Genomic DNA, 12,563 nt, shown 5'->3' with positions numbered 1-12,563 from the left:
GGTAGGGGTTTCGTAACCGCAGGCAGAACAGTTGAAACTGGAATAGCAGCAAGGCCAGGCGGACTGGGGACAGCAAGGTGTCATCATGCCCGGTAGTCCTGACGTATGGTCCTAGGGCTCAGGTTCTCAGAGAGAAAGAGAGAACGAGAGAATTAGAGAGAGCATACTTAAATTCACACAGGACACTGGATAAGACAGGAGAAGTACTCCAGGTATAACCAACTAACCCCAGCCCCCCAACACATAAACTACTGCAGCATAAATACTGGAGGCTGAGACAGGAGCGGTCCGGAGACACTGTGGCCCCATCCGAAGAAACCCCCGGACAGGGCCAAACAGGAAGGATATAACCCCACCCACTCTGCCAAAGCACAGCCCCCGCACCACTAGAGGGATATCCTCAACCACCAACTTACAATCCTGAGACAAGGCCGAGTATAGCCCACAGAGGTCTCCACCACAGCACAAACCAAGGGGGGGCGCCAACCCAGACAGGAAGATCACGTCAGTAACTCAACCCACTCAAGTGACGCACCCCTCCTAGGGACGGCATGAAAGAGCACCAGCAAGCCAGTGACTCAGCCCCTGTAACGGGGTTAGAGGCAGAGAACCCCAGTGGAGAGAGGGGAACCGGCCTGGCAGAGACAGCAAGGGCTGTTCGTTGCTCCAGAGCCTTTCCGTTCACCTTCACACTCCTGGGCCAGACTACACTCAATCATATGACCTACTGAAGAGATAAGTCTTCAGTAAAGACTTAAAGGTTGAGACCGAGTCTGCGTCTCTCACATGGGTAGGCAGACTGTTCCATAAAAATGGAGATCTATAGGAGAAAGCCCTGCCTCCCGCTGTTTGCTTAGAAATTCTAGGGACAATTAGGAGGCCTGCGTCTTGTGACCGTAGCGTACGTATTGGTATGTACGGCAGGACCAACTCGGAAAGATAGGTAGGAGCAAGCCCATGTAACGCTTTATAGGTTAACAGTAAAACCTTGAAATCAGCCCTTGCCTTAACAGGAAGCCAGTGTAGGGAAGCTAGCACTGGAGTAATATGATCAAATTTATTGGTTCTAGTCAGGATTCTAGCAGCCGTATTTAGCACTAACTGAAGTTTATTTAGTGCTTTATCCGGGTAGCCGGAAAGTAGAGCATTGCAGTAGTCTAACCTAGAAGTAACAAATGCATGGATTAATTTTTCTGCATCATTTTTGGACAGAAAATTTCTGATTTTTGCAATGTTACGTAGATGGAAAAAAGCTGTCCTTGAAACAGTCTTGATATGTTCGTCAAAAGAGAGATCAGGGTCAAGAGTAACGCCGAGGTCCTTCACAGTTTTATTTGAGACGACTTTACAACCATCAAGATGAATTGTCAGATTTAACAGAAGATCTCTTTGTTTCTTGGGACCTAGAACAAGCATCTCTGTTTTGTCCGAGTTTAAAAGTAGAAAGTTTTCAGCCATCCACTTCCTTATGTCTGAAACACAGGCTTCTAGCGAGGGCAATTTTGGGGCTTCACCATGTTTCATTGAAATGTACAGCTGTGTGTCATCCGCATAGCAGTGAAAGTTAACATTATGTTTTCGAATAACATCCCCAAGAGGTAAAATATATAGTGAAAACAATAGTGGTCCTAAAACGGAACCTTGAGGAACACCGAAATGTACAGTTGATTTGTCGGAGGACAGACCATTCACAGAGACAAACTGATATCTTTCCGACAGGTAAGATCTAAACCAGCAACACCTACAGAACAAAAATTGTGAAGAGTTTACACAAATATTAGCGTCGTAGCGCTTATTGTGGGACTTTGACTGTGGGGAATCACCTCCCTATTCAGCCTATTGTGCCACTGAGTAGACTTCATATTGCACTGTACAACCTTAACTATTGATTGTGGAATGACATGGGATATGAGTCTACTCAGTGACACCCACAGAACACAATTATTCACATTCCAAGCTTGTTTAGCGTTATCTAGTCCAAATATGGCATGGTTCCACAATTTGTATCCGTTTACGTGACTTTCAATGAAGGACCTTTATTTTGAAGGAGAACCGCAAATTCCACTATTGTGGATAATCGTTATTGTGGCTAGCTTCACATAGGTGACAATAGAGGAACGTATTTTTTTCTTCATTGAGGTCTTTTATCCATTCTCTGAAATGCAAGAAATCAGCTCTACACTGCCCCCAACGTGATAAACATACGCTTTTATCATAAGTCAATATTTGTTTTACAGTTAGGCTATAATTAATGGTGATATTGATGATTGATGATGATGATGTTGATGTGATTGTGGAGTAGCCTATAGGCTATGAAGATGATGAGAAAGATGCTGCCATTTGCAATATTTAAGATTGATGCACTAAAATGTAAATCAAGATTCGTTTTCTATTCCTCTACATTACCTTTGCTTGTGTAAATTGTTGCCAGAAATGTCAGCATTTAATGTAAGGGTGGATGAAAATCCTAACTAATTTGTTTTGCAGTGTACTGTGGAGCTATTGACGTTTCAGGTCGTCTTTTTTTGTAGTCGCGCGGCTCGGGACATCTCAGAGTAAATCACATGTCAATAAATGTGGGCTGTTGCTGCGACGCTTTTCCACTAGTGCACCACCACTACAAAGAAAACGACCTTTGCCGGTTCCCAAAAGCATCTTAAAACCTCTTAAGGAACGGACCCTTAAAATGTTCGCCTAAAATGACATACCCAAATCTAACTGCCTGTAGCTCAGGACCTGAAGCAAGGATATGCATATTCTTGATACAATTTGAAAGGAAACACTTTTAAGTTTGTGGAAATATGAAATTAATGTAGGAGAATATAACACATTAGATCTGGTAAAAGATAATAAAAACTAAAAAACATGCTTTAAAAAAATGGTTCCTTCATCTTTGAAATGCAAAAGAAAGGCCAAAATATATTTTTGCAGTTTAGGCGCAATTTAGATTTTGGGTGTGTGCAAAGTTTCAGATTGATCCAGTGAAGCATTGCAATATTGGACAATTTTGTATCAAGTCTGCCCAAATGTGCCGAATTGGTCAAATGATACATTGATGATGTGGTAACGCAAAATGTAAGTTTACACACTCCCAGGAATGTCATACATGATGGATCATTAGCTTAAACACTAACTTTCACACATCTAGATGGCCGGGCGGGGTGGATGTGGAGCCAGAGACAGCAGGGGTTCAAACTGTAGAACCCAGTTCCTACATTTGAATATAAAAATGGATTTTATCAAACAAAACTATGCTACATTTTATCTCCGGGACCCTTAGGATGACAAATCAGAGCAAGATTACTGAATGTAAATACATTATTTACCTTCAGAGGTGAATGTATCAAACCAGTTGCCGTGATATGTTTTTTGTTGTTGTGATGTGTGATTTGAAAGAGTCAGGCGCAGGAGGGCAAATCACAGAATAAAAGGTTTATTCCGAACACAGTAGTACGCAGCAATGTGTCAAACACTTCAGTGTGGAAAACAGGGGCACTGGACAACAACGAAGCACATGGGTGAAAATAACCAGGCGATACAAAATAACAAAGAACTCCACCGAGCTAATCGAACCTCCACAATAAACAATCACACACAAAGATAAGGGGGCAGAGGGAACACTTATACAGGTACTGATGAGGGGATATGAACCAGGTGTGTGTAATAAACAAGACAAAACAAATGGAATGATGAGATGAGGAGTGGCAGTGGCTAGAAGGCCGGTGACGACGAACGCCAAAGCCTGCCCGAACAAGGAGAGGAGGCAGCCTTGGAGGAAGTCGTGACAGGGAGGGAGTAGTAACTTATAAGTAACCTCGTTCATTCTCCTTGGGTCTAGCCCCACAAACCGCATAATCAGCTTCCGGCAGGGCAGGCAGAGGGGCAAATTCCGGGTAGAGAGCCAGACCCGATCACCCGGTAAAAAGACCGGGGCCTCACTGCGGTGGCGGTCAGTGTTGGCCTTCTGGCGACGCACTGGAGGTGGATGTGAGCAGCGTTCCACGTCTCCTCCGCGCGCCGAAACCAGTCATCCACCGCAGGAGCCTCGGTCTGGCTCTGATGCCACGGTGCCAGAACCGGCTGATAACCTAAAACACATTGAAATGGCGTTAGGTTAGTGGAGGAGAGGCGGAGAGAGTTCTGGGCATATTCGGCCCATGAGAAGACCACCGACCACTCCCCCGGCCGGTCCTGGCAGTAGGACCGCAGGAACCTACCCACTCATTCACCCATTCCACCTGTCCATTAGACTCGGAGTGAAAACCAGAGGTCAGGCTGACCGAGACCCACAGATGTTCCATGAACGCCTTCCAGACCCTGGATGTGAACTGGGGACCCCGGTCAGACACTATGTCCTCTGGCACCCCGTAGTGCCGGAAGACGTGTGTAAACAGGGCCTCCGCAGTCTACAGGGCCGTAGGGAGACCGGGCAGAGGAAGGAGGCGGCAGGCTTTGGAAAAGCGGTCCACAACGACCAGGATGGTGGTGTTACCTTGAGAGAGGGAAAGATCAGTAAGGAAGTTAATACACAAGTGGGACCATGGCCGTTGTGGAACTGGTAAGGGCTGTAACTTACCCGCTGGGAGGTGCCTAGGTGCCTTACTCTGGGCGCACACCGAGCAGGAGGAGACATACACCCTCACGTCCTTAGCAAAGGTAGGCCACCAGTACTTTCCGGTCAGGCAGCGCACTGTACGACCAATACCTGGGTGACCAGAGGAGGGGGACATGTGTGCCCAATAGATCAGATGGTCACGGACAAGAGACGGCACGTACTGCAGCCCAGCTGGACACTGAGGTGGAGATGACTTTGTGCGCAATGCACCGCTCTATGTCCGCGTCCGTCGCACACACTACCGGCGCCACAATGCAGGAGGCCGGGAGTATGGGGGTGTTGTCTATGGGCCTCTCCTCTGTGTCGTACAGCCGTGACAGTGGGTCTGCCTTCACGTTCTTCGTACCCGTGATGTAAGACAGAGTAAAATCAAACCGGGTGAAGAATAAGGCCCACCTGTTCTGGCGAGGGTTCAGCCTCCTCGCTGCCCGGATGTACTCTAGGTTACGGTGGTCTGTCCAGACGAGGAAAGGGTGTTTCGCACCTTCCAGCCAGTGCCTCCACACGGTCAGGGCTCAGACAACAGCCAACAGCTCCCGATCACCAACGTCGTAGTTCTGCTCCGCCGGGCTGAGCTTGTTGGAGAAGAAGGCACAAGGCGGTGCTTGGGTGGCGTGCCCGAGCGTTGAGATAGGACAGCGCCTATCCCTACCTCAGATGCATCCACCTCCACTACGAACGGTAGTGATGGATCGGGATGAGCCAGTACCGGGGCTGATGTGAACAGAACCCTCAAGTTACTGAAGGCCCTATCAGCCTCAGCAGACCAGCGGAGCCGGGACAACCCACCCTTCAACAGAGATGTGATGGGAGCTGCGACCTTGCCAAAGCCCTGGATAAACCTCCGATAGTGGTTGGCAAAGCCAATAAAGCGCTGCACCTCCTTAACTGTGGTTGGAGTCGGCCAATTACGCACGGCTGAAATGCGATCTCCCTCCATCTCCACACCTGAGGTGGTAATGCGGTATCCGAGGAAGGACACTGACTGCTGGAAAAACATACACTTCTCTGCCTTGGCATAAAGGTAATGTTCCAACAGTCGGGCCAGCACTTTGCGAAACAGGGACACATGCTCGGCGCGCATAGCGGAATACACCAGAATATAATCGATGTAGACCACTACACCGCGACCAAGCATGTCCCAAAACACCTTGTTCACGAAGGACTGGAAGACGGATGGAGCATTCATCAAACCGTAAGGCATCACCAGCTATTCGTAATGCCCCGTAGTTGTGCTGAATGTGTTCTTCCACTCGTCCCCCTCTCGGACACGCACCAGGTTGTACGCACTCCGGAGATCTACTTTTGTGAAGAAGCGCGCCCCATGCATTGACTCGATCACAGATGGAATGAGGGGTAGAGGATAACTATAACGTATTGACCCCTTGTTCAGTGCTCGGTAATCAATGCAAGGGCGCAGACCTCCGTCTTTCTTCTTCACAAAAAAGAAACTCGAGGAGGTGGGCGAAGTGGAGGGATGTATGAACCCCTGGTGCAGGGACTCGGAGACGTATGTCTCCATAGCCTCTGTTTCAGCCTGCGACAGGGGATACACATGACTCCTGGGAGGCACAGCGTCTACCCGGAGGTTTATTACGCAATCCCCCGCCCGATGAAGTGGTAATTTGGTTGCCTGCGTTTTGGAAAACGTGTGCGCCAAATCGAGGTATTCGGGGAGAACGCGCACGGTGGAGGTAGTGTCTGTACTTTCCACCGTGGTTGCACCAACGGAAACACCTAGACACCTACCCTGACACTCTCGCGACCACCCCGTGAGAACCCTCTGTGGCCATGAAAAGGTGGGGTTGTGTAGTGCTAACCAGGGAAGACCTAACACAACAGGGAAATCAGGAGACTAAATAATAAAAAAAGTGATTTGCTCTCGATGAGTCTCGTGCGTAACCATAGTGACTGGTGCTGTAACTTCCCTAACGAACCCGGACCCTATTGGTCAACTGTCAAGTGCTCTGATAGGGAGTGGAATGGATAGGGGAACCAAGGTAATACCTAGACTATGTGCAAATGACCTGTCCATAAAGTTCCCAGCTGCGCCTGAATCGACCAGTGCCTTACACTGGGGAACTACTGTATAATCAGGAAAGTGGACGTGTAGGGTACAGTGCGCAGCAGAGGGCTCTGAATGAGTGTGGGTGTTCGATACCAGGGGTGACGCAAGAGTGACCTGCCTGCCGCCTCCAGACACAAAAGAACTCTGAAGACAGCGTGCAGGAGAATGTCCTCTCGCGCCACGAGTGTGACACTGGCGCTGTCGTCTTCCACTCTCCCGGATCGCCGCTCCATCATCTCGTAATCTGGGTTGGAGAGGTGGGGGGTGGGGGGGTGGAATGGGCAGGCCCCTTTCAGGACGTCCTCTAGCAACCAGCAGGTTGTCCAACCGGATGGCCATGTCCACCAGTTGATTGAAGGACAACATGGTGTCCCAGCAGGCTAGCTCCCTTCGGACATCCTCTCGTAGATGGCACCGGAAGTGGTCGATTAGGGCCCGCTCGTTCCACCCGGACCCAGCCGATAGACTCCAAAACTCCAGGGCGAAGTCCTGCGCGGTCCTCGTCCCCTGCCTCAGGTGGACCAGCTGTTCGACCCGCCTCTCTACCTTCGGGCGGGTGGTCGAAGACTGCCTGGAAGAGGCGAGCGAACTCCCCGTAGTTGTCCAACGTGGCTCCTCCTTCACTCCAAACCGCGTTGGCCCACTCCAGGGCTTTCCCCAAGAGACAGGAGACGAGGGCAGACACCTTCTCCCGCTCCGATGGAGCCGGGCTGACGGTTGTGAAGTAGAGGTCCAGCTGCAGGAGGAATCCTGGCAGCGGGCAGCTGTCAGGATAATTGAATCCCTCTGGGTGCTGGGGTGTGGGTGGCTGGATCCGGTCGCTCAGCTGGTCTCGAAGGATCGGGTCCTCTCCTCTCCAGGCGTTGGGACGACCTGGAGAACCCGATCCATCGCTTCTCCCAAGCTGGTTAGCATATCAGCATACCTCCCGGACCTGTGCCACGACTCCTGGCATGTTCGTTTCTCCTGTTGACTCCATGTTGGGGTGTGTGATTCTGTGATGTGTGTTTTGAAGGAGTCAGGCGCAGGAGGGCAAATCACAGAATAAAAGGTTTATTCCGAACACAGTAGTATGCAGCAATGCGTCAAACACTTCAGTGTGGAAAACAGGGGCACTGGACAACAACGAAGGACACGGGTGAAAATAACCCGGCGATACAAAATAACAAAGAACTCCACCGAGCTAATCGAACCTCCACAATAAACAATCACACACAAAGATAAGGGGGCAGAGGGAACACTTATACAGGTACTGATGAGGGTATATGAACCAGGTGTGTGTAATAAACAAGACAAAACAAATGGAATGATGAGATGAGGAGTGGCAGTGGCTAGAAGGCCGGTGACGACGAACTCCGAAGCCTGCCCGAACAAGGAGAGGAGGCAGCCTCAGAGGAAGTCGTGACAGTTGTTGTGTACTCTCCTCAAACAATAGCATGGTATTTTTTCACTGTAATAGCTACTGTAAATTGGACCGTGCAGTTAGATTAACAAGAATTTAAGCTTTCTGCCCATATGTCTATGTCCTGGAAAGTTTGCTGTTACTTACAACAGTCATGCTAATCACATTAGCGCACATTAGCTCAACCGTCCCGTATACAGGACACCGATCCCATAGAGGTTAAGGCTAAGGTCATCATTAGAGCCTTCGTAGGAGCATTGTTAAATCTCCAAGCTGTTTCCAAAAACCATCTTTAGTAAAGTTGCACTTAGACCCCCGGTGTTGCAACGCGTATCAATCCAATTATCTAATGTGATCCTTCAAGTTGAATAATATAAGTTTCAATGTTTCAATTTCTCAATTTTCTGATCCACTCATAACTGAGTTTCAATTTTCAATTTCCAATTGTTCTACCCTGTAAAATTTAGATTTTGATATACTTTTTCCAATTTTCTAATTTACAATGTGTCGTTAGAAAAGTACAAGTTGAAATATGTGGTTAGGAAAACGGGGTGATTTCTAAATACGTGGTTCAAGTGGACGCTACTAATACAGTGCGCAAACCCAGACTAAACCTACAGTGGCCCACTAGATTGAGTACCCATAACCTGTAGGCTAGCAGTAGGTTACAGTGGGAAAGTGAAAGTAAATTAGACTATAGCATATCAGCATTATAGGCCTATAGGCCTATCCAACGGCTAGGGGAGGAGGGAAGCAGGGATTTTACGCAAACGTGTCTGTGGGAGGAGAGGAATCTCAAGGACCACTCCTGCAAAGGAGAATATAGGCGCTGTTTGAATATATTCATGGGTGGATTCTCCATTTCTTGAAATAATCATCTAAATATATACACTGAGTGTATAAAACATTAGGAACACCTTCCTAATATTGAGTTGCACCGCCTCCTTTTGCCCTCAGAACAGCCTCAGTTTGTTGGGGCATGGACTCTACAAGGTGTCGAAAGCATTCCACAGGGATGCTGGCCCATGTTGACTCCAATGCTTCCCACAGCTGTGTCAAGTTGGCTGGATGTCCTTGATACACAAGGGAAACTGTTGAGCGTGAAAAACCCAGCAGCGTTGCAGTTCTTGACACACTAACTGGTGCGCCTGGCACCTACTACCATACCCCGTCTAAAGGCACTTCAATCTTTTGTCTTGCCCATTCACCTTCAGTATGAAAAATGTATGCACTCATTAACTGTAAGTCGCTCTGGTTAAGAGCGTCTGCTAAATGACTAAAAATGTTTTTTTTAATGTAAATGAATGGCACACATACACAATCCATGTCTCAGTTGTCTCAAGGCTTAAAAATAATTATTTAACCTGTCTCATCCCCTTCATTTATACTGATTGAAGTGGATTTAACAAGTGACATCAATAAGGGATCATAGCTTTCATCTGGATTCACCTGGTCAGTCTGTCATGGAAAGCAGGTGTTCCTAATGTTTAGATAAATGATGATCAATGATATAAATAACTTGGTTGTTAGCCTAGCGTAAAATCTCATTTCGCGCATCAATCTGTGATGTCTTCAAGGATGGGAGGATTGAAGGGTGCATAGGTTATCCCAATACAGGGGCATCGTCTCCGTTATAGGCTATGTATACATTTGTCTCAGCTATACCACTATTTTTGATAATAATGGACAGTAAAATAGTTGTCTCAGATGGGGCATTACCCGAGCTCAAGCTCTGTACAAGCTTCAAGGTGTCCGTTCAGGGCCAGCCTGTGAGCCTGACAGGGGGGTTCAATCCATGCATTAGGCTACATCCTCAAGATAATAAGCCTAGGCCTATGAGGCTACTTCATTGGAAGTGTACATAAAACACCACGCCATTACACACAGATTTGTAAGTTAACCTTCCGCTTCGACCTATAGGCTAGGCCTAGCTGTAAGACTCTCTATGCAAGGTGTTGGCATACACGGGGGATTGAGGATAACATTGTGGTGAATTTGAAGGGCAGGCTGCAGGGACTGATGCACGCAACTCCATGTCTTCGCAGTCAGTGACAGTACCAAGAGAGTTAACTCCATTCGGTGTCCTGACTACACACCATGGTAGTTAGAATGGTATTGCATTGCTTTGGGGATATATGGAGTGTGTGTGTGTGTGTGTGTGTGTGTGTGTGTGTGTGTGTGTGTGTGTGACTTCGCTTCGAAGGTGTCACGTCCAATCCCGCTCCCCCGCTCGATGTCACCTGTCTACTAACTTGCGGTCCTGGCAACCCATCTTTATGTACACCTGGCAACCATCGTTACGCACACCTGCGTCTCATCATCAGTCACACCTGGACTTCATTACTCCCTTGATTACTTACCCTTTACATATCTTTTGTTATCAGTCATCAGGTAGTATTGTTTGTGTTTCTATGTCAGACACGTCGCTTGGTTTGCATCGCGCCATGGTCGTTATTATTAAACTCTCTAACTGCACCTGCTTCCTGACTCCTTGCATCTAAGTTACACAAGGACCACATTCATTTAGGCAAGGCTAATCTCCCCCGAACTTAAGTGGTAGCATCCACTTGAACCACATACTTAGAAATCAACCCTTTCATCCCAGCCACACCAATATAAAATAATTATATTTTTCAAACGAATAAAGATAAATTGGAAAAACTATTTTACAGTGTAGAAAAATGATTAATGAAAAAATGTGAAACTGTTTTCTATTCAATTTAAACGAGTGGATCAGAAAATTGAGGTCTTAAGAAATTGAAAGTAATATTATATTATTCAAATTGAATGAGTATTAGATCATTAGACTGATAAGCGTTGCACAGACCAAAAACGCTTGTTATTTACCCTCAGACCACTCATAGTACAGCTAAGTGCGTCTTAGATGCTTTTTTGCTCTTCCGCATCACTGTATACACAGAAGATCTCTGCTAAACATACAATCAAGCTGTTTATCTGTCGCTCTGTGACCCAGATAACTTGGGAACAAAGTTGACTATAAATACAAAGTTGCCAATGTCTTTGCAATTGAACATGCAAATTATAAAAATATGCTTTAAATGAAAAATTAAGTAGGCCTATAGTCCACATAGTGCTATATATTTCAATCATATTGAAATACATTTCATGTTCAGGTCAATTGAGTTCTATTTGTATGCTACACTGTCTGTCATTTTTGCCTCAATATATTTCATGATGTGTAACAATGTGTGCAATGATGTGCCAAATGAATCTGTGATTGAGTGCATTGTTATAGGGTAAGCATTGGAATAAGCCGACTCAATATTTCTAGCCATTAGGTGATAATATCTCTTGGGTCAGCTTTCTCCATTCAAATCTTACCTTAACATTATAATTATTCCACAATACTGGCGACGGATCAGCTCTTAGAGAGATATTACCCACTGGGGACAGATGTCAATTCAACGTCTATTCCGTGTTGGTTCAACGTAATTTGACGAAATTATGTGGAAACAACTTTGATTCAAACATTGTGTGCCCTGTGGGTATCACCTATGGCTGCAAATATTGAGGCGGCTTATTCTAATGTGTATCCTATAATAATGCACTAAATCAAGATTTCCACATGTTAGGCTACACATCATGAAATATATGGAGGCAAAAATGACAGACAGTAGCCAAATAGCAAAATAAAACTCAATTGAATGAACATGAAATGTATTTCAATATCATTGAAATATATACAATAGGCCTATGTACTATGTAGCCTATACTGTAGGCAGGCTATTTATCTTTTAATGCAGTCATCTCTGTTTTCATTTGAATAAAACCATTTTTATCCTTCGCTTGTTTGTAACAATTGCAGAGACATTGGCAACTTTGTATTTGTAGTCAACTTATTTGTGAAGTTATAATGATATGGAGGTCACAGAGACAGATAAATATATTGGGTGCGTTTGTAAACTCACTCTGGCTATCTACTCCGATTTCAGAGCACTCTTGTCTGAGGGTGCATTCGTAAATTCACTTTGGCTATCTACTCCGATTTCAGAGGAACTCGGTTGTTTTGACAGGTGTAAGTAAACATTGGATAAAAAACTGAATTAAATTGTTGCCATAACATAGTTATAGTCATCTCTAGATAAGATGAAAACACTCTAACCAGCTCTGCTAGGGCAAGTAAAATGTTCAGTGTGAGGTGTTCTATCATTTGTGTCTGGAAGTAGCTAGCAAGCTAGCCAACTTTAGCCAGCTAAAGTGCTTGACTGCTGTTGTGAGGTCAGAACGCTCCGATCAACCCTACTCCTCTGCCAGAGCGTCCAGTGTGCGCTCTAAAAGCTCAGAGAACTAAATGCTTTGAATTTACCAACAAACAATCTGACAACACTCTGAATTTACGAATGACCCAGAGCGTACTTTGACACACTGGAGCCAATTTGCGAACGCACCCCTTGATTCAATGTTTAGTGCGATATCTTTGGTGTATACCTGACGCGGTAGGGAAAAACACATCTAAT

This window comes from Coregonus lavaretus, assembly GCF_964263955.1.
Source record: "Coregonus lavaretus genome assembly, chromosome: 9".
Taxonomy (NCBI): Eukaryota; Metazoa; Chordata; class Actinopteri; order Salmoniformes; family Salmonidae; genus Coregonus; species Coregonus lavaretus.
This window is presented reverse-complemented; position numbering follows the sequence as displayed.